The sequence below is a fragment of the Lygodium microphyllum genome, chromosome 25 (assembly GCF_053477565.2).
Source record: "Lygodium microphyllum isolate KBCC chromosome 25, Lygodium_microphyllum_v1.1.10, whole genome shotgun sequence".
Classification (NCBI taxonomy): Eukaryota; Viridiplantae; Streptophyta; class Polypodiopsida; order Schizaeales; family Lygodiaceae; genus Lygodium; species Lygodium microphyllum.
Window position 1 is genome coordinate 67,258,871 of NC_141159.1, and position 20,849 is coordinate 67,279,719.

Here is a 20,849-nt window from a genome sequence, read left to right on the forward strand (position 1 = left end):
CTCTACCTAATGCTTCAACACTGCCACAAGCTTTTAAGATACAAATTCTTGTGACTGCATTTGGATATGTACCCTCCACCTCCATCTCTAAAAGAAGATCTAAAGCTAACTCAGGAAGTCCATTTTCAACATGCCCTGAAATTAGTGTATTCCACAAGCTAGTTTCTTTCGCTGGCTGTTCATAAAAAATGTCTCGTGCTTCCTAAATGAAGCCACATTTTAGGTATAAATTAACCAAAGCTTTGACAACCAAAGGATCCAAATCAAACCCTTCTTTAATGATCTGCATGTGAATTTCTTGGCCCTTAGCTATGGCTCCCATTGTGGTACATGTCCCTAAACTACAAATAAATGTGCAAGAATCTGGAAATATTCCTTTTAACAGCATCTGATCAAAACAGTTGAGTGCTCTTCCACACTATCCATGTTCCTATGATTAATGCATTCCATGAGACAACTATTTTAACTGCTAGATCATTATGCAATCTCTCAGCTTCTGCAAATAAGCTAGCTCTTGCATAAGCATCTACTAGTGCATTGGCAACAAATTCATCTTGCAAAAAACACTCTTTTACAATTTTTGTATGTGTTTCTTGAACCCAGCCTAAAGACCCTTACCTCCCATCAACTTTCAAACTACATGCATAAGTGACATCATTAAAAGGTACATTCTCAAACTACATTTACTTAAGATAGCTTAGCACTTACTCATTCAGGCCATGTTCCATGTACCTAGCAATCAGAGCATTCCACAAGACAACATCTTGGATGGTTGAGCTATCAAACACATACTATGCTTCTAGAATTGAACCTATTTTGGCATACACCCTCACCAGACTATTGACTATGAAGGGATCACTCTTGAGCTCTTCCTTAACAACCTCTGCATGTGTGGCATGCACATTTTGTACATTTTCTAATATGCTGCATGCTTTTAGCACACAGATATGTGTAATTATGTTTGAACCCACACCCTCCAGTTGCAACTTATCAAAACACTCTAAAGCTTCCTTTGCAAGTCCATATCAGCATGGAGAGATAAGTGTAGTCCAGAAGACAACATTTCTGAGTTGTAGGTCATCCAACACCCGATATGCTTCTAGAAGTAGTCCACATTTCACATACATGTCTATCAAGCTACTGGCAACACTAAGATTTCTTTCAAGGCCTCAATAGCAATTTCAGCATGGAAGCCTCGGCCCCTACCTTTGGCGCATATGCTTCCACAACATTTTAAAATGGATATGTAAGTAATAGCATCAGGAGAGAGACCACTTTTATCATCTTTCCAAACAAATCAAGTGCTTCCTCACTAAGTCCCTTCTCACCATAGCCTGCTACTAATATGTTCCATGAGACTATAGATTTAACTATCAAATCATCAAGTGCATCCTACGCATCTTCAAGTGAACCACATTTCATATACATATCAATCAAGGCATTACCAACCACAGAATCTTTTTCACATCCTTCCTTCACAATCTAAGCATGGGTTTTTAACCCTCATCTGAAGCTCTCATGCTACCACAAGCTTTTAAAATGCAAACAAATGAGGCACTATCTAGTGAAGCATTAAAATAATCCAAATTTTTCTCACTCTGGCCATTTCTGACAACACCTGCCATTAGTGAAGTCCAAACAACTATGTTTTTAACTAGTAGGTCATCATACGGACCTTGTGCTTTTGTAAATGATCCACATTGGGCATATTCATCGATCACACTACTGATAACATAGTGATCCCTTTCAAACTTGTGTTTCACAATCTCACAATGTACACCTAGAACCCCATCTATTGTTCCCATGGTAGAGCAACATTGCAAAGAAGAAATGAAGGTAACCACACATTTGGTAAAACACTGTCCATCTTCATCCATTGCAATGTTTCTAATGTCTTGTCCTCTAGACTGTGGTCAATGTATCATGAAACCAAAGCATTCCATGAGACCACATCTCAAGTTGAAAGTTCATCAAATAATTCAAGTGCTTCTGCCCCCCAACAACCCACACTTTGCATACATGTCCACCAGTGTATTGCCAATATATAGATCTTTTTCAAAGCCTTGTTTTGTGATTTCATTATGTAATTCCCAACCACTATCCATGGCTCCTATCTTAGCATAGGCTTTCAAGCTACAAACATAGGTGACACCATCAATAAATATACCCTGAATTTCTGCAAAGCACTTTAGTGCTTCCTTAGCAAGTCCATGCTCCATGTATTCTGCAAGCAGAGTTGTCCACATTATAGCATCCTGGTAAGGCAACTCATCCATGACTGCATGTGCTTCCACATTTGGCATACATATCTACTAGTTGAGTACAAACAAAAACATCCTTCTCAAACCCCTCTTTGACCACATCCACATGTAGTTTCTAGCCAATATCAACAAACTTCAGCTTTGTGCAAGCCTGCAATAATCCCTGAATTGTAAACAAGCTAGGATGGATAGATTCTGCTTGCATCTTTTGGGACAAAGTGAGAGCACCTTGTATATCACTAGATTCAATGTGGCCTTGAAGAAGAGAAGTCCAAGAATGCTCACTTTTTCACCTTTGCAATATTCAAGGTAGCATACCTCTAGAGTCTCTCTCTCTCTCTCTCTCTCTCTCTCTCTCTCTCTCTCTCTCTCTCTCTCTCTCTCTCTCTCTCTCTCTCTTCAAGCACAAGTTGTCAAGCCACAAATCCTCCTCCTCGTTATCATAGAGTAGCCCACTCGCCCGCGTGTGCATGGACAACAAGGAAGCTACTGCAGTTGTGGGATCCATTTTTGCAAGGTTCATTAGATGGTTCCTCATGTTGCACATTCATTGCTCATGTTCCTCATGTTGTACATTGGTTGCTCATTAATGATTCCTTATGATGCACTTCTAATTGGCTCCATTGCTACCTTGTAGACCCCGTGACCTTGCAATTCTACAAACCCAAGAGCCTTGGACCAATAAAATAAAAGGGGGGGTGGGAGCCCCCATTGTTCAAGTGCACGCCAACGATGGGGGGGCTCTCACCCCCCTTTATTTTGCAAGTTAAGCCTTTTATTATCACCTAAGGCTGACTAAGACATGGACTTGTGAGAGGAATCATCTTCCCCTTGCATCATCATCAAACTTCATGGTTACAAAAGAACAAAAGAAAAGCTCACAAGAATAAAATCCCTGAATGCATCATGCTTTATCAATTTCATGGCCTTCCTACTCAATTGTTGACTTGCATTTGGCGATCCGTGAAATTTGAAAAAAACCATTGTTTGCCCATCCTCTCTTTGGCACATTGCCACAAGTCATGTAAGGTGATCATTTGCTACAAGGTGATAGAAAATTGCTACCATGGGTCTCTTTGTTGCTTGCCAATGTCTTCTTTTAGTTTTCCTATTGCCACCAATAGTATCTAGTTAAAAGCCCTCTACAAGTAGTGTCTTGGGATCATCACAAGGGGTTTATGCATTCCATAGAGTTACCTTAAACTTCCACTATTTTGAGCTACAATACAATAGGTAGGTGATTAGATAAAAGCCATTCAATATCCACCTCTAGGGTGGTGATTGCTAGGAGGGGTCCATGAGTCATGGTCACTACAATACCATCTATATAGTCAAGCCCAATAATTTTTATGAATGAATGAGTTCTAGGTAAATGATGGCTCATATATTTGCAACACCTTTTCTATGTCCTCCATCCCCTAACTATGTAACTCTTCCTTATAGAAGGCAAGCTCAGTACCTGAGCAAATTGAAGATTAGGATATGCATCACTCTAGTCCATGATCATGTTGAAGTCACCCCCAACAAGTCATATTCTTGGTGAGACATCAAGTAGTTGAGCCCATTGCTTCCCCTTTGTTGTATTGTCATTAGCTCCATAGACATTGATGATGTTCATATTTCTCTTTTCTCATCTTATAGAATAGTCAAAATGCTACCATCTTAAAACCTATAAATGCATTTTAGGTCTCTACTTGATTTGACTATGTCATGGAATCAAAATTACCATATTTTACTTCCTCAAGGAAGCATGAATGCTGCTTGTGTTAGAACTTAGAACTACTCCATCTATGTCACTTGTGTTTCAAAGCATTAATAAAATCAAAGTTATGCTTAGTAATCCATTTCCAAAAAAGAACTTTCTTCACCTCTCCATTTGTAGTGGGAGCTTATGCTCAACCGCCAAGACCCACATATCTCTTATTGCTTCAAGCGTTTCAAGTGAGCTCTAATGGCTATCTCTCACCTAGCCGACGTGCCGTCGATCCTATGAGTGTAGTGAGCTTACCTTGATGCCGATATGAGTTGCCTCCTCTCTCGCACACCCTGGTAGCTCCACGATCCAAGTGCAAGCTTCAAGCAAGCTCGATCCTCCCGCTCCAAGCTCCAAGCTCCATCGCCGTGAGCAAGATAAGAGAAGAGAAGAGAAGAGAAGAAGAGAGGAGAAGATGGAGAGCTTCTCCACCCCACGGTTCCTCACCCTCACACACACACTCCCTCACACTCTCACACACTCTCTCTCAAGCACAAGCTCAAGAAAGCAAGAACAAGAAGAACAAGAAGAAGAAGAGGAGAGCTAGTTTTGGCCACACACAAGAATGAGCTTCTCATTCACTTTTCAAATTTATATACAAAACCCTAAATCCCTTTTGGACGGTCATCCCCTTTTCCCCTTTTTTACATGGCCGGCTGTAGCCTAGGCTCTTTTTCCCATTGTCCTTCTATCTTCCTAGCTTCCTTTCCACCGCCCGTCTACATTTACAAATTGCACGGGTGAGAGCTTGGCGCTCCTTGAATTAAACCATGATGCACTTGTGCTCTTTTACAAAAGTTTTGACTTGCGCTTTTCCTTGTGCGCCTTTCTTCCTTATTTAGGACTTTTCTGCATTTCTTGTGCTTCCATATTTTTCTTGGCGTGCCTTCGTCTTCCGTTTCACTTTTGCCTTGGCCTTTGTCTTCTGCTTTAGCTTTTTCAGATTTTTCACCTTGTTCGTCTAACGTTTAACATTACCCCCTCCTAGACGAGTGCCAGTCCCATGGCACTCACCGTCGTAGGTAGCAAGCTTTAGCATGCACTGAAGTTGTGGGTGGCAAGGACATCTGTGGTTGCTATGGCGGAGTGTTGGGAGGAAGGTTGTTGGGGGCACGCTGGTGGGTTAAGTGGTAGGTGGTAGGGAAATGGGAGTTGGTGGTAGGGCTGTTCTTTGGTGGGTTGCACTGATAGAGTACAAGTGGCGGTTTGTTGGGGATTTTGTACATGATGATTCTTGGCAGGCTTACAGGGTGGTAAGGATATGAATTCAGAGTTGAGTGTTGATGAAGAGTGAATGATACCTTCGTTGGTGTCTTCAATACCTGCAATTGAAAACCTCTCATATAGGTGGTTTCTCCCTAGGGGTAGTGCTAGTATTCTTTATCATGCACAAGACATAGTTTAATTAGTTTGGGAGACACGTCGAACTCTAAGCAAGCTGAGAGCATTGTCCTGCACTTGAGGACCCAAACTGTATATATACTTTGGTGCAAATATTATGTGAGTGCTTGTGCATACTTAGATATTACATAGGTAGAAGACCGCGGGCTGGTTTCTCAAAACGACGTGTGGATGAAGCAAAGTCGTCCATGGTGAAAAGAAGTACACATGAAGGTGTATGCGACATCCTGTGCATTGTGATGGCATGATGTAACATACTAGAACACATGGATACTGCACTATCGGTAGCTGGTAGACATTGGGCCTGTGTGATGAGGACAGTGTACTTTTCATGGCCATTCGTGCAGTGCTTACCACAATTGATTGCAATGGTATTAAGGCACAATGCAAGAGGGAATTGTGTGAATGGGTCAGGGTGACAGGTCTAACCATAGGCGAGACAAGCTCCCTAGGTCTGTCTTGCCCTTGATGTGCCCTGAACTATTGTGGGTAATGCTAGGGGGCTAGGGACGGAGCCAGCCGACCAAGGTCACTGGACGCTCCTAATTTGAAGACCCCTAGGTGCGGTGTTGTGATCGTTGGTGCTGTAACAAACGTTGTGAGCTCACTGTAGAGCTTGACCCAAGAAGAGAGCCTAGCCCATGACCATGATTTGGTTTGTGCGATGTGGGCACTCGCAAGGGTGATTTTTTGTGTTTGGCAGCGTGGCTTTGGTGCGGTTGGTGGTCTTGCGGTGACTTGGGCATTGAACACGTTTGCACGAAGACCTGTGTCATCCTGCATCCACTTGTCGCTTCGTGAGAGTATATGCAAGTCGCATGCGTCAAGTACAACGAACAAATGCAATCATATCAAGATATAACTTTTCAAAATGCTATGATGTTGATTGCAATGCCTATTCCAGTGCTTGTTAAAGACGTGGCATATATTAATGATAGGTAAAGGAAGTGTGTACAAGTGGGGAGCCTGCCACTTTAATCATCAAAAGAAAAAAAGTTATGGCAGGATGGCTTGTTAAACTGCTTGTATATCATAGGGGCTACTCGATTTGCACAAGGCGGGGTGAGTCTGAGTGGTTAGGCGACAGAGGCTCTGCTAGTGAGGGGCTTCTGTGAGGTTAGGCAGGGAAGATGTCGGCCGGGACGGCCTAAATGGTGTAGTCTCTGGCTACGACCGTTTTCAAGATGCTTTTGAACAATCCATCAAATTCTTCCTTATCTCGAGGTGCCCTTTCAGCCTTTGAGCACTTGGTGCCCGAGCGCTTGTTGGGGGCTTGCACAACCCGTGTTGCCACACCTTGTGTGCTTCTTTGAGTTTCTACTCCCCCGACCTGGGGATTCTTTGGCCTAGGTTCGGGGCAGTGTCACTTGGGACCTCGTTTGTTTGCATACCTTTTGAGGGTAGGCACGTAGCGCACCGGTGGAGGGGCATGTGCTGCATGTTCCCGTCGACAGCGGAGAGCGTCTTTGCAAGCCAGCTGCCCTAGGTGCTCCATGTCTTCCTCGTAGGGGGACCTACAAGATGCAAACCAAGGATTAGGCCTTGATACAGGATAAAACCATTCGCATGTAAGGGATTATAGTGTGGGTTATCAAGCGCATATGACGAGAAGGGGAGGGGTGAGGCATGGAGTGCTTGTTGTAGAGGGATGGCCCCCATGATGATGTTCATTTAGCCTCTAGCCATAGCAGATCTTGGCTCATGCTAAGTTACGTGGATTGGTGGTCATGGATTGGGGCAAGGCTCTTCCTCGGAAGGATAGACCGGAAAGGGAAAAAAGTGTATAGAAAGGGACTGCACCCTGTCTATGTTGAGATAGCAAGCTCAACACATGCGGACATTGATGATGGACCACCCGGTTAGATGGGTCCACATGTCTACACTTGGCATGTCGGTGGTCATTATGACTCTCACATGACCACTGACTCATTACTTATTATATTCAGGTTGTTACACCTATTTACAACTGGCATAGTTATAGCGCCAGTCGACTAGTGGAGTCAGTTATGCATTGTTTGACTTAGTAGGCCACTTTCCTTTATGTTGTATCTTATCTATACTTTGTGTACATTGTAAAGTGTGTGGAAGAAGAAGAAAAAATCAGCAAGAAAACGTTTTGGCCCCCATCTCTCTTCTTGTCTCTCGAGTGAGCTTCTCCTTGTGCATTATGTGTGTGTTTGGTGCAGCATCTTGAGCAAATCCCCCCACCATGCGATTCTTGACATGGTATCAGAGCCGCACCACTGAGAGAGGTTAATTTCGAAGGCTGAAGTGAAGGAGAAGAAGCAAGGTTTGAGAAAGCAAGCCACGGGTAAGAAGCTCTCCCATCCTTCCACTCTTTCTCTTGGATAGTGCCTGTGGAGGCACTGGAAGCAGGGCAGAGCAAAAATCTCAGATTGCAGTGAGATTTGGTGTGTGCGAAGAGCGCTTTGTATTCTGTAGATAGGCCCTTTTAGGGCTTTCCCGCAATTATTTTGGGCATCTAAGGCGGTTTCAGGCCTCGTTTTAGAGCCGCAAGGTTGTGGATAGCAGTTCGAGATACCCTGCAATTTCAGTTGTGTCTGCCGTATATAGGTGCACAGGTTACAGATTTTAGATCTGTAAGTTCAAAGGTGTTTACTAGCGAATAAACACAAGGTTTATGTGCAAACTGGTTGCAGATTTCATGTATTGTTGAGCAGACAGTGAAAAAGGCTGTTTGGTGTATTGCAGTGCACTATAGGTCGAGGATTGCAGAAGATTTGCTTGCTATTTGGTATTAGTTTTTTGATAATGGCAGAGAACAGTGAAAACCCCATTATTGAGAAGCTCGACAAGAACAACTACCCTTCATGTAAGTTTCATGTCACGAACTTCCTTATTGGAAAAGGCCTCTACGAGTTTGTTTCAGGTGAAGAAAAGGAGCCGGAGGTGAGTGATCCTCCAACTGCAGAAGAGACAAAGGCACGAAAGGAATGGAATGCAAAAGACAAAAAGGTCATGTATTGGCTGTCTACAGTAATTGACAATAATATACTGGGACATATTAGAAATGCAAAGAATTCATATGCAGCTTGGACTATACTTGAAAGTATGTTTTCCGTAAATACAAAGGCATGAAAGATTCAACTCAAGCAAGAGTTGAATACATTGAAGAAAGGGAATACGTCTATCAATGAGTATGCATTGAAGGTAAGGAGCATTGCAGATGCCTTGGCAGCGATTGATGCAATGCCCGATGATGATGATTTGGTGTCGTCTACCTTGGGTGGACTTAACAATGAAAAGGCTTGGAAGTCTTTTGTAACTTCCGTATATGTCAGAAAGCCATTTCCAAATTTTGATGAGTTGGTCTCCCTTATGATCACTGAAGAGATCAACATGCAGAGTGAGACATCTGAAAGAAGTGGTGAACAAGTCCAAGCTTTCTACTCCAGTTTAGGAAGGGGACGTGGCAGGTTCTCTTCAAGAGGTCGTGGTACAGCACGTGGTAGTGATAACGAGCAAAACAGATTGAATCAGCAATTTGGTGATATGTAGGTTTCAGGAGGTCATGGTAACTTTAGAGGCAGGGGGAGCTTTAGAGGAAGAGGTGGATGGCAGAACAGAGGTTCTAACAACTCTGGTATTGTGTGTCACTACTATGGAAAAATAGGTCATATTGCAACCCAATGTTATGCTAAGAAATATGATATTTGTAGTGGTAAGTTGCAGCAAGGAAACTATGCATCGTCTTCACGACAGAGCGAAGACAAAAATGAATGTTTGTTTGTTATGCATCATATGCTGAATGCTGTTACAGGAAAGGGAACACATGATGATGTTTGGTATGTTGATTCAGGTGCATCCAATCATATGACTAGCCATGCAGAATGGTTTGGAGAGATGCAGGATTTGCAAAATGCAGGTTATGTGCAGACGGGTGATGATTCATGCCACCCAATTTCACACATTGGGAAAGTTTCCTTGTCCTTGCATGATGGTAAGACAAAGAGTCTTTCAGATGTATTACATGTGCCATCTATTACAAAGAAATTGGTGTCAGTCGGTCAAATGGTAGAGCAAGGGCTGCAAGTCAGATTTAATGCAAAGGGTTGCTTTGTAGAAGACTTCAATGACAAGTGCAGGTTGGTAGCAAAGGGAAGTAGAGTTGGACATATGTTTACTTTGGATGCTGGAATTTCTATTATGAATGCTGCTATGTATGCTAAAGGAAAAGGTGTTGTTGCAAATATTGAAATTTGGCACAAATGCATTGGACATGCAAATGTATAAAGGCTGAAGTTAATGCAGTCCAAAGGGTTGGTTACAAGTTTGCCTACATTTAGAGTTGCAAAATTTCATAAGGTATGCGAAGCATGTCAGTTTGGTAAGCAGACAAGACAACCCTTTTCACATGACAGAGATGTAAGCAGAAATATCCTTGATGTTGTGCATAGAGATATTTAGGGGCCTACACAAAATGTAGCTCTTGGAGGTAGTTCATACTTTGTCACATTCATTGATGATTGTTCTAGAAAGCAGTGGGTATATTTTATGAAGGAAAAGAGTGAAGTGTTTGAGCACTTTAGAACTTTCAAGGCTACAGTTGAAAGAGAAATAGGCTTGAAAGTAAAGTGCTTGAGGTCAGATGGAGGGGGAGAGTACCTCTTGAACGAGTTCAGTGATTTCTGAGGTCTCATGGGATAAAGAGACAGACTGTTCATATTGCTGTTTATATTATGAACAAAACTCCCACAGCTGCAGTTCATGGGATGACTCCTGAAAAATGCTTTACTGGCAAGAAGCCTGATGTGTCGCACTTGAAGGTATTTGGCTGTGTTGCATATGTTCATGTGCCAAATGAGCTACGGAAGAAGTTTGATCCAAAGGCAAAAAAATGTGTCTTTATTGGATACTCTTTAGAGCAGAAAGGGTATCGCTGTTATAACCCTCTCACATGTAAGTTCAGAGTGAGCAAGGATGTCATCTTTGATGAAATGAGCAATTGGTATGCATCTAGTGGTGATGCATTGGATGATGATGATGATCATGACACTCATGTGCAGACTGAAAAGCAAGAATCACGGATTCTTAGTGGACCAGATACATCATCTGGTAGTCCATGGTCTAGGAGACTAAGGAGTAGCTCTACATCTTCAGGTGCATCTAGTAGCACTACAGGTAAAGACAAAGGAAAGAATAAAGTTTCAGATGGCATTGATGCAATTCTTGATGGAGACTCCAGTGGCTCAGAGAGCTTAGATGATGAGCTTGGTATTTCTTCTGTCAGGCCACCAGGTGTATAGAGAGCTCACAATAATCTAAAGGCTCCATTGAGTGATCCGGTGGTACGTAGATCTAGCAGGGTCAGATACCCTATTAAAAGATTTGGTTTTGAAGGTTATGCAGCTCACCATTATGCTTATATGGTGAAACTAGTTGAGGATGTTGAGCCCACTTGTTTTGAGGATGCTGTTGGTCATACTCATTGGGATGTAGCAATGGATGAGGAGATGGCTGCATTAGAGGCCAATAAGACTTGGGATCTAGTATCATTGCCGAAGGGCAAGAAAGCTATTGGATGTAAGTGGATTTATAAGATTAAACAGAATGCAGATGGTTCTATTAGTAGGTACAAAGCTAGGCTGGTTGCAAAAGGCTATGCCCAGACATATGGCATAGATTATGAAGAAACCTTCAGTCCAGTTGCTAGGATGGCAACTGCCAGATGTGTGATTTCTTTGGCAGCAGCCAAAGGTTGGAGGTTGCAACAAATGGATGTGAAGAATGATTTCTTGCATGGTGATTTGCAGGAAGAAGTGTATATGGATCAACCAGCAGGTTATGAAGATTTAGAGCATCCCAGGTATGTGTGCAGGTTGAAGAAGGCGCTCTATGGGCTCACGCAAGCACCTAGAGCATGGTTTGACAAGATCAGAGAGTATCTTGTCAATATTGGCTTTTATGTTTCTGATGCTGATCACTCATTTTATGTGAGAAAGGAAGATGCAGGTTTGGTCATCATAGTCATCTATGTGGATGACTTGATTATTACAGGTGATAGTGATAGTGGGATTGGTGAAGTCAAGGACTTTTTGAAGAAGAAGTTTGAGATGAAGGATTTAGGTGAGCTAAGGTACTTCCTTGGCATTGAGGTGATCAGATGTGATGATGGTATATGGCTGTCCCAAAGACAATATGGCTTGGATATGTTGTCCAAGTATGGTATGACAGCATGCAAACCACTTTCAGTCCCATTGGAGCAGAATGTAAAGTTGAGTGCTGATGTTGGGGATGAGATAGAAGACCCTACTATGTTCAAGAGGATAGTGGAGAGTTTGATCTACATGACCATTACAAGGCCAGACTTGAGCTATGCTATTGGTTTTGTGAGTCAATTTATGCAAGTACCTAGAAAGCCACATTTGGATGCAGTCAGACGCATATTGAGATATGTGAAGTCCACATTACATTATGGAATTTTCTATGAGGCAGATATAGATGTACAGGTGTTTGGATACACAGATGCAGATTGGGATGGTAGTATGTCTAATAGAATTTCTACCAGCGGATACATGTTCTCTCTTGGTAGTGCAACAGTTACTTGGAGCAGCAAAAAGCAACCTATAGTTGCTTTGTCGAGTACGAGGCTGAGTATAGAGGTGCCGCTGTAGCAGCATGTGAGGTAGTATGGCTACAAAAGTTATTGGATGATTTAGATGTGCAGGTGGAAGGTCCAGTTGTCATTTATTGTGACAATATGAGCAGTATATAGTTGGCTAGGAACCCTGTGTTCCATGCCAAGACAAAATATATTGAGGTACACTACCACTTTGTGAGAGAGAAGGTACTAGCAGGTGAGATTGACTTGGTGTATGTCAGCATGCATGATTAGATGGTTGTCATCTTCACGAAGGCATTGGGTTCAGAGAAGCTTCAAAAGTTTTGAAGCTTACTTGGAGTTGTAGAGATGCAGTTGAGCTTGAGGGGGAGTGTTGAGATGACAAGCTCAACACATACGGACATTGATGATGGACCACCTGGTTAGATGGGTCCACATGTCTACTCTTAGCACGTCGGTGGTCATTATGACTCTCACATGGCCACTGACTCATTACTTATTATATTCAGGTTGTTACACCTATTTACAGTTGGCATAGTTATAGTGCTAGTCGACTAGTGTAGTCGGTTATGCATTGTTCGACTTAGTAGGCCACTTTCCTTTATGTTGTATCTTATCTATACTTTGTGTACATTGTAAAGTGTGTGGAAGAAGAAGAAAAAACTAGTAAGAAAACGTTTTGGCCTCCATCTTTCTTCTTGTCTCTTGAGTGAGCTTCTCCTTATGCATTCTGTGTGTGTTCAGCGCAGCATCTTGAGCAAATCCCCCCACCACATGATTCTTGACAGTCTACACCATCAGAGATGTTGGTCAGGGCTTCCTATGGTGGTAATGAGGGGTGCATGGCCTCTGCCTGGAGGTGGAAATGGTCACACAACTTCTAAATATGTGGTGAGAGGAGGACCTAACGAGCTTAGCCTATTGACCCCAACTCTTCTCCCTGCGCTTGACTATTGTGTTGATAGTGTCTATACAGGGTCACAAAAGTCATTGTTTATTTACATACATATCCATGAATCCATGTCACTTCATGAGGATAAAAGCGAATTGTAGAACTCTAGATTGTACTGGAGTGTGGCACACGCATCCAGTACTCGTGGGAGCTTACTCAATACCGATAGATATTTTGCAACATCGAGTAGCATGGAACCTTGTCCGAGTCTACTGGCAACATGTAACTCCTCCTCAGTGAGAACCTTATCTAACAGAGAGTTCTCTTGGTTAGGTTCAGCTAAGTCCGTACCCCGAATGGCAGTCAGCACACTCGAAGGGAAGTTGGTGCCACATAGGTTGGGTCTCTTTGAGACCGCCATTTGGCCAATTGCTCCTCTGAGACTATCATGATCTGGGCTCCTAGTTCGGCCATTGCAACGCGGTTTTAACACCAACGCTGTTCAAATTGACTTCGGCTCTCTAATAATCACTTTAGTTGCTCTATCTCTAAGAGATTTGGTTGGCAGAGTGCATCATTGAATGTGACAGTTAAGCGCAGTTCGTTGAATTCCTCACCAGAGATGAGTCGCATGCGTTCATACAGGAGCCTATTATAGTGCTCATCAAGATGCTCTTGCTCTTCCCAAGATAAGAAAAATGGCAAGTATTCTTTGAGCTGCTCTTTAAGCAATGTGTGCATGTCTGCCAGGACACAGACATGTGCGAACACTTTGAGCTTAGCATCCAACTCAGTTAAGCACTCTATAACACTTCTATGTTCAACGAGGGCTTGCTCGGTTGCTATCTCATGCAAGGTTCTAGGAGTTTGCTTGGGCTTTAGCGTAGCTAGGGGCTCAGGCCTAGACGCGCAAGTTTGGCTAATGCTAGGATTTCTTATGCTCTTGGGGTTTCCATGTTTCTCCTGAGGCTTTGTTATTTCGTCATGCTTTTCCTTGGATGTGACTGGTATAGGTTTGTCACCCTGTTGTGACACCATTATATCCACTCTTGATTGGTCAATGCAAGTTCTATTGTCGGTGGATTGAGTGTTGCAAGCAGCCATTGATGGTAACGACTGCTTTGATTTTTCAGAGCACACGGATGTGTTTGAGGTTTTACCGCTATTAGGAGAGGCATCAATGGGTTCATTGCTGGATGGACTAGATGCTTTATTCATCAGCTCTCTAACGCTCTTCGTCTCAATGTTCTTGGGGTCCACAACCACCTGCCAACTGTTGTTGTTTTCGTTGTTTTCTCCTCTTTTTCTTGGTCAATGAAGGTGCATCTCTTAATGACTCAGGACCCTGGACTAGGTCAACCATTGATGTGCTTGGTTGGGCCTCAACATTTCCTTTCTCTAGTGTGTCCACATGGGACATAGCCATGGCCTGCTGAATAGCCTCGCCAGGTTGTGAGGGTACAACTGTCTCCCTTTTGGGAGAGTCTAGCCCTTTAGCCAATTCCCATGTGTTTAACTCCTCCAGCCTAGGCTTTAGGCACTTTGGAAGTGTTGGAGTTGTCAAGGAAGTTGGTTGCGACACCTCCTTCATAGGTAAACTGCTAAGGACACGTTCCGCAAGGGGCATTGTCACAGCTAAGGGCTGTGACTACTGTGATCCTAGATTAGAAGTAGTAGTGGCTAGTCCAGTGGGCTAGCTACTCTTGGTGGATTGCGGTGTCAAGTCCCTAGGGTGATCGGAAGTGGTCGCGTCTTTTGTTGCCCCTTGAGCATTCATCTATGTAGATCGAGCATCAGTTGATCTGGTTACATTGGGTTGCACAGGCATATCCTTGGGCTGAGAGCTACGGCTAGTGTCATGACCCCCCTCTTGGATATTTGGAAGCTTTGATGGAGATAGAGATTGGGAGTGAGCAGCCGCCATTAACGACTGCTGTTGTGCTTCCTGTGTCCATTTGGAAAAGGAGGATGTAGGAGAACTAGGACTCTTAGGTGGACTTGGCACTGGCTGAATGATTTGCTCGAGGCTATTAGACGATTGTGCCATTTGCTTTGTTGAGCGATCAGCCTTGCCATGAGAAATGTTGTGCCTATGATGCTTGTTATCCTCTTGGAAAATCAAAGGCTCTTTGGGCACTAATGGCTTTTGTGCACACTCAATGGCTACATATGACATCTACTTATTAAGCATGCTAGGTTGAGGCTCTTTCTTGTGAACACTCATGTCTGGTTTCTTGCCTCGAGATAGTAGAGTTTCTCTTAGATTTCCTCCTGTGCTTCGTTGCTTTTGATGCAATCTTGCCTTTAGCTAATAGAGATGGTTTAGCAGGGGATTTTGGTACCCAAATCCATTGGTTACTTGCATAATACCCTTGAGTACATAGCAATGCTTTGGATATCCATCACGGAGTTGTGTTGACCCTCCATCAATGCCTTCGTCTATAAGGCTTAGGCTTCTTTTGGGGTCTTCTATGATATTTGTAAGTCCAAAGCCCGTCCTTGGCATTGTCTCTTGACTTTCTTGTTTCAAACATGGCCTCACTCACTGGTTCTCGTTGTTCGACCTCTGCTTGTATCAACTCTTCCAACAAGTCCTTGCTCTCGTTAGTAGGCTTGACTGTTACGTCAGCACCTTCCTTGCCTTTTCCTCGAGGTTCGATGAGGTCACCCTTGCTAAAGGTTATGACTATCCTCACACCCGAGAGTGTCAGGTGTATCCTCTATGCTACATAGTCAGCCTCACATTTGGTCGCCCTTTTGAAGGGTCTTCCCAGGAGGGTTTCCTTATCACATTTAGCACTATTTGGAGGAACATGAAATAGGATAGGCAAGCTTTCAGTTTTGATTGTTGCAAGGATATTGCACTTCCCTATGAGTGCTTGTGGGCGTCCCCCATAGGGGCTAAGAGTTGCATTAGTCGGTGTGAGCTTTGGTTGGCCTAGTAGGGTCCATGCCTCATAGGTCAAGACATTAAAATTTGCTCCTTCATCAATCAGAGCATCGATAGTATGCTCTCTTTTCGTGGTGAGTTTGACCCTAAGATAAGCAGGTGGTACTATGTCTTCATCTTCTAGGTCTTGGCTTGTAAATTTAAACCTTCTGACAAATGCCCTTGAGTCCCCAACTGCACGACCAGATGTGGATTCTCCACTGATGTCTTGGCTCGTTAGTGCAGTGCTATTCAAGGAGCATCTATTGTCAGGACTGTCATATCCAGTCATTCTCGCTATTGTAGCTTGATGTTGTTGCTTTCCGCTTTGACTAGATGCAGTCCGAATGCAACACGTATGTGTTTTTGCAGTGTGGCCTTTTTGCCCTTGTTGGCTAGATTGGCCCATTGAGGTTCTAGGGTCTCTGTTTCTCTCGGTTCGGGTATGGGCCTTTGGTTGCTCTTTTGTCAGTGAGAATCCATGTTCATGTAGAGCCATTACTACACTAGGGTCTAATTTGGAGGACCTGTCATGGCGCGCGTTTTCTCTCCAACCTACTTGGGGGAGGTGTAGAGGGGGCAGAGAGCCCCCTCTGCGGGGGTCTGGGGGGGGCGGCAATCCCCAAAATTTTGAACTAATTGCTCTAAGTTTCAGCCCAGTGTTGGATCTGTGATGTGCTTTAGCTCTACGTAGCCTTTGGGGTCAATTTCGGGGTTCAGATACGTCAAAATTTGTGTTCTAGATACTTGTCTGATTTTGACAATTTTTTGTCCGATTCTTAGATGTCCGATTTTCAAGAGTGCGATTATCAGAATCAGACGTCCAATTCTGGGTTGGTCCGATCTTGGGTGGTTTATGTGAGTGAGTTCCTTCAGTTAATGAATGCAATCCTCAATTTATGGTCACTCAGTGTGCATGTCGCTTCTCGTGCACTTGTGCTCAATCAGGATTTCAATTTTCTTAAGTGCATTCGAGTGCGGAAATTCAAGGTGAGTGCAGTGAACAATCTCGAAGTGTCTTACGCACTCTCGCTTTGTTTCGGGCCTGATAGGCTTGTTGGTTAATTTTCTGGCCACCTTGACAGGGTTCAGGGTTTTTCTAATATGTTGCCTCGTTTGTTTTTTGCCAATCAGGTTTTAACTGCTCAACGCTTTGCATCTAGGTCTCTGGGTCTCAATGCTGCCTACTTCAAGCTGCTAAGCAGCTGCTCCCTACGATTTCGTCTATTCCATGTGCCAGAATCAAGTTCTGAGTGTCAGGACTTTCGATAGTTTGCGCTGCTGAGCTCTAGCCGGCGGGTTATGTCGAATTTCTAAGAATTCGATAAAAATTTACACTCGGCCCAGTTGATCCGAGTTGTAGGGTCCGAGCGGGTCACTCGGACGGGCCGAGGTACATGGGCCGAGGGCCGAATTCGTAACTTGGACAGGGTAGACTCGGACGAGCCGAGGCACAGACTCGGACAAAGTCACTCGGACGAGGTCACTTGGACGGGCACTTGGGTCGAGGGCCGAATATGACACGTGGCCGAGGGCCGAATCCTATGGCTCAGCCGGTTTGGCTCGGATGGGGCTGAGGGCCGAATTAGTCGATGGTCTGAATGGTCGACTCAGATGGGCCGAGTAGGTCTGGGCCGAGGGCCGATTCTAGGACTCGGCCCAAAAGTGACCGCTCGGACGAGCTGAACGTGGCGCGACGACGACGCGGCGAGAGGTCGATTTTGCTCGATTCTTGCAATTTAATCAATCATAGCAAGCATAAACCTCCAGATCCTATCTAGGGGGATAGGGGAAGGGATTCATATACCCGAATAAAGTGATAGGCTCGTCGATGGTGAGATCAGATTGAATCGTGCGATGCCTCTCTCTCTCTCTCACTAAAATGGTCACAAATGAGCTCTCCCCTGGTCTCTTGGCTCTTATACCCCTTCCCGAGTATGGTGTTGATGCCCCCAATCACTCACTTGCCGATCTTAGGCATCACAAGCGAGCTTTTTACCATTTTTTGCACGATTTTTGTCCTGTTTTGCAACAGTAAATCCTACCCTTCTCCGGTGCGATTTCCTAATCCTAACCTATGCTAAATGCAACAAGAATCGAAAGCAAAAAACTGAAATAATTTCTCCATGTTTCCCAATCATCAAACAAACAAAATATCCCAAAATACTTACTTGTTTTGAAGATCAAAAACACCCAAACTTCCTACCTATCTCAAGCTCCGTTTCGGGGATGAATCCCTTACTTCGATGCTCGATATGAGGCGCACAAGTGCTCAAGCTTGAATTTGTTTGTCCCGGCAACAGAACCAAAATGTAGTGGGAGCTCACGCTCAACCATCAAGACCCAATGACTGCTTATTGCTTCAAGCGTTTCAAGCAAGCTCTAATGGCTATCTCTTACCTAGCTGACGCGCCATCGATCCTATGAGTGTAGTGAGCTTACCTTGATGCCGATATGAGTTGCCTCCTCTCTTGCACACCCCAGTAGATCCATGATCCAAGTGCAAGCTTCAAGCAAGCTCGATCCTCCCGCTTCAAGCTCCAAGCTCCATCACCACGAGCAAGATAAGAGAAGAGAAGAGAAGAGAAGAAGAGAGGAGAAGATGGAGAGCTTCTCCACCCCACGGTCCCTCACCCTCACACACACACTCCCTCGCACTCTCACACACTCTCTCTCAAGCACAAGCTCAAGCAAGCAAGAACAAGAAGAAGAAGAAGAAGAAGAAGAGGAGAGCTACTTTTGGCCGCACACAAGAATGAGCTTCTCATTCACTTTTCAACTTTATATACAAAACCCTAAATCTTTTTTGGGCGGTCATCCCCTTTTCCCCTTTTTTACATGGCCGACCGTAGCCTAGGCCCTTTTTCCCATTGTCCTTCTATCTTCCTAGCTTCCTTTCCACCACCCGTCTACATTTACAAATTGCATGGGTGAGAGCACGACACTCCTTGAATTAAACCATGATGTGCTTGTGCTCTTTTACAAAAGTTTTGACTCATGCTTTTCCTTGTGCGCCTTTCTCCCTTATTTAGGACTTTTCTGCATTTCTTGTGCTTCCATATTTTTCTTGGCGCGCCTTCGTCTTTCGTTTCACTTTTTCCTTGGCCTTTGTCTTTTGCTTTAGCTTTTTTAGATTTTTCACCTTGTTCGTCTAACGGTTAACACCATTCGATCCATGCTAATTTTGATATCCCTTATCTCCATATTCATTTTAAGAGTGTTCCTTTTTCAATTCGAATAGTATGACTAAAAAATGATCAATGCCATGATCTATTCTAAAGGCAATCTTAACTTCATTGTTTAGAGACAGAGAGAAGGGTTGGAGCAACAGAGAGGAGCCGTGTACTATCCTCTCATTTTATTTATTATTCCATAACACATAATTGAAGTGAATACAACACACTAAGGTCTTACATACCATTCACACATAGCCTAAAGTCACCGACTTATTTAATGTCCCACACTTGTTGATATAGATGGACATATGACAAGCAACTGAGTGTTGATTACACACATACTAAAGATAAAAGAGCTTGAAGTCTTAACACTCCCCCTCAAGCTCAAGTCAACATTTGCACACCAAGTAGCTATCCGAAAACACTGAACTTATATTTACCCAAAAACTTGGTAAAGATATCTGCAACCTGCTCATCAGTCTTCACATGCATAACATGCATAAGATCTACTTTCCCTACAAGAACAATCTCTCTGATAAAATGGTAGTGTACCTCAATGTGTTTAGTCCTAGCATGATAAACTAGATTTGTTGCCAATAGTACAATACCAAGATTGTCCATAACAAGGTCACTAGATCATCCACTTGTATGTCCAAATCTGCCATAAGCTTGAGTAGTCATGCAATCTCACATGCTGCCAATGTAACACCCATGTACTCTGCCTTAGTGCTAGACAATGCAACCATAGGTTGCTTCTTGCTGCTCGAGCCGATCATTCCACTTCCAAATCCAAAGGCATAACCACTTGTAGATCTACGGTCATATGAGCATCCTACCCAATCGGCATCCGTGTATCCAGCCAGGGTCAAGGGCTTAGCTTTCACATAAAATAGCCCATAATCTACACTGGACTTTACATATCTCATAATCCTCCTAACAACATCCAAATGTGGCTTTTTGGGCTTCTACATGAACTAGCTTATGAGCCTAATAGCACAACTTAAGTCAAGCCTGGTGATGGTCAAGTAGATCAGACTTCCAACTATTTGCCTGTACATAGTCATATCATCAATTTTAGCTCCTATACTAATGTCCAACTTGACATTTTGATCAAGAGGTATATCCAGTGGTTTACATTCAGCCATGCCATATTTCTTTAGCATTTCCATGCCTTAGTGTTTCTGCATTAGTCATAAACCATTTTCAGCCTTGATCACCTCAATACCCAAGAAATAATTCAGTTCACCTAAGTCTTTCATATCAAATTCAAATTTCAGCATCCGCATAGCATATTGTATCCCGAAGTCATCATCACCTGTGATTATCAAATCATCAACATAGATAACAAGCACTACCGTCTGCCTTTTTTGTAAACAGACTATGATCATCCCTACCAATAGTGAATCCCAAACTCTATAAGTAATTATTGATCCTTGCATACCAGGCTCTCGGAGCTTGCTTCAGCCCATATAATACTTTTTTCAGCTTGCATATGTAATGCTGAAAATTAGGGTGTACATTCCCATTTAGGTTGATCCATATAAACATCCTCTACTAAATCACCATTGAGAAATGCATTCTTAACATCCATTTGTTGCAATTTCCTGCCTTTAACAATAGCCAATGCGATCACTATTTGTATGGTTGCCATCTTGGCAACATGGCTGAATGTTTCCTCATAATCTAACCCATATTGCTGAGCATATCCTTTAGCGACCAGTCTATACCTCTCTACACTGTCATTCGACTTGCATTTAATCTTGTAGACCCATTTGCAGTCAATGGTCATCTTTCCTTCTGGCAGTGGTACAAGATCCCATGTTCTATTTTCAGCCAAGGTAGATATTTACTAAT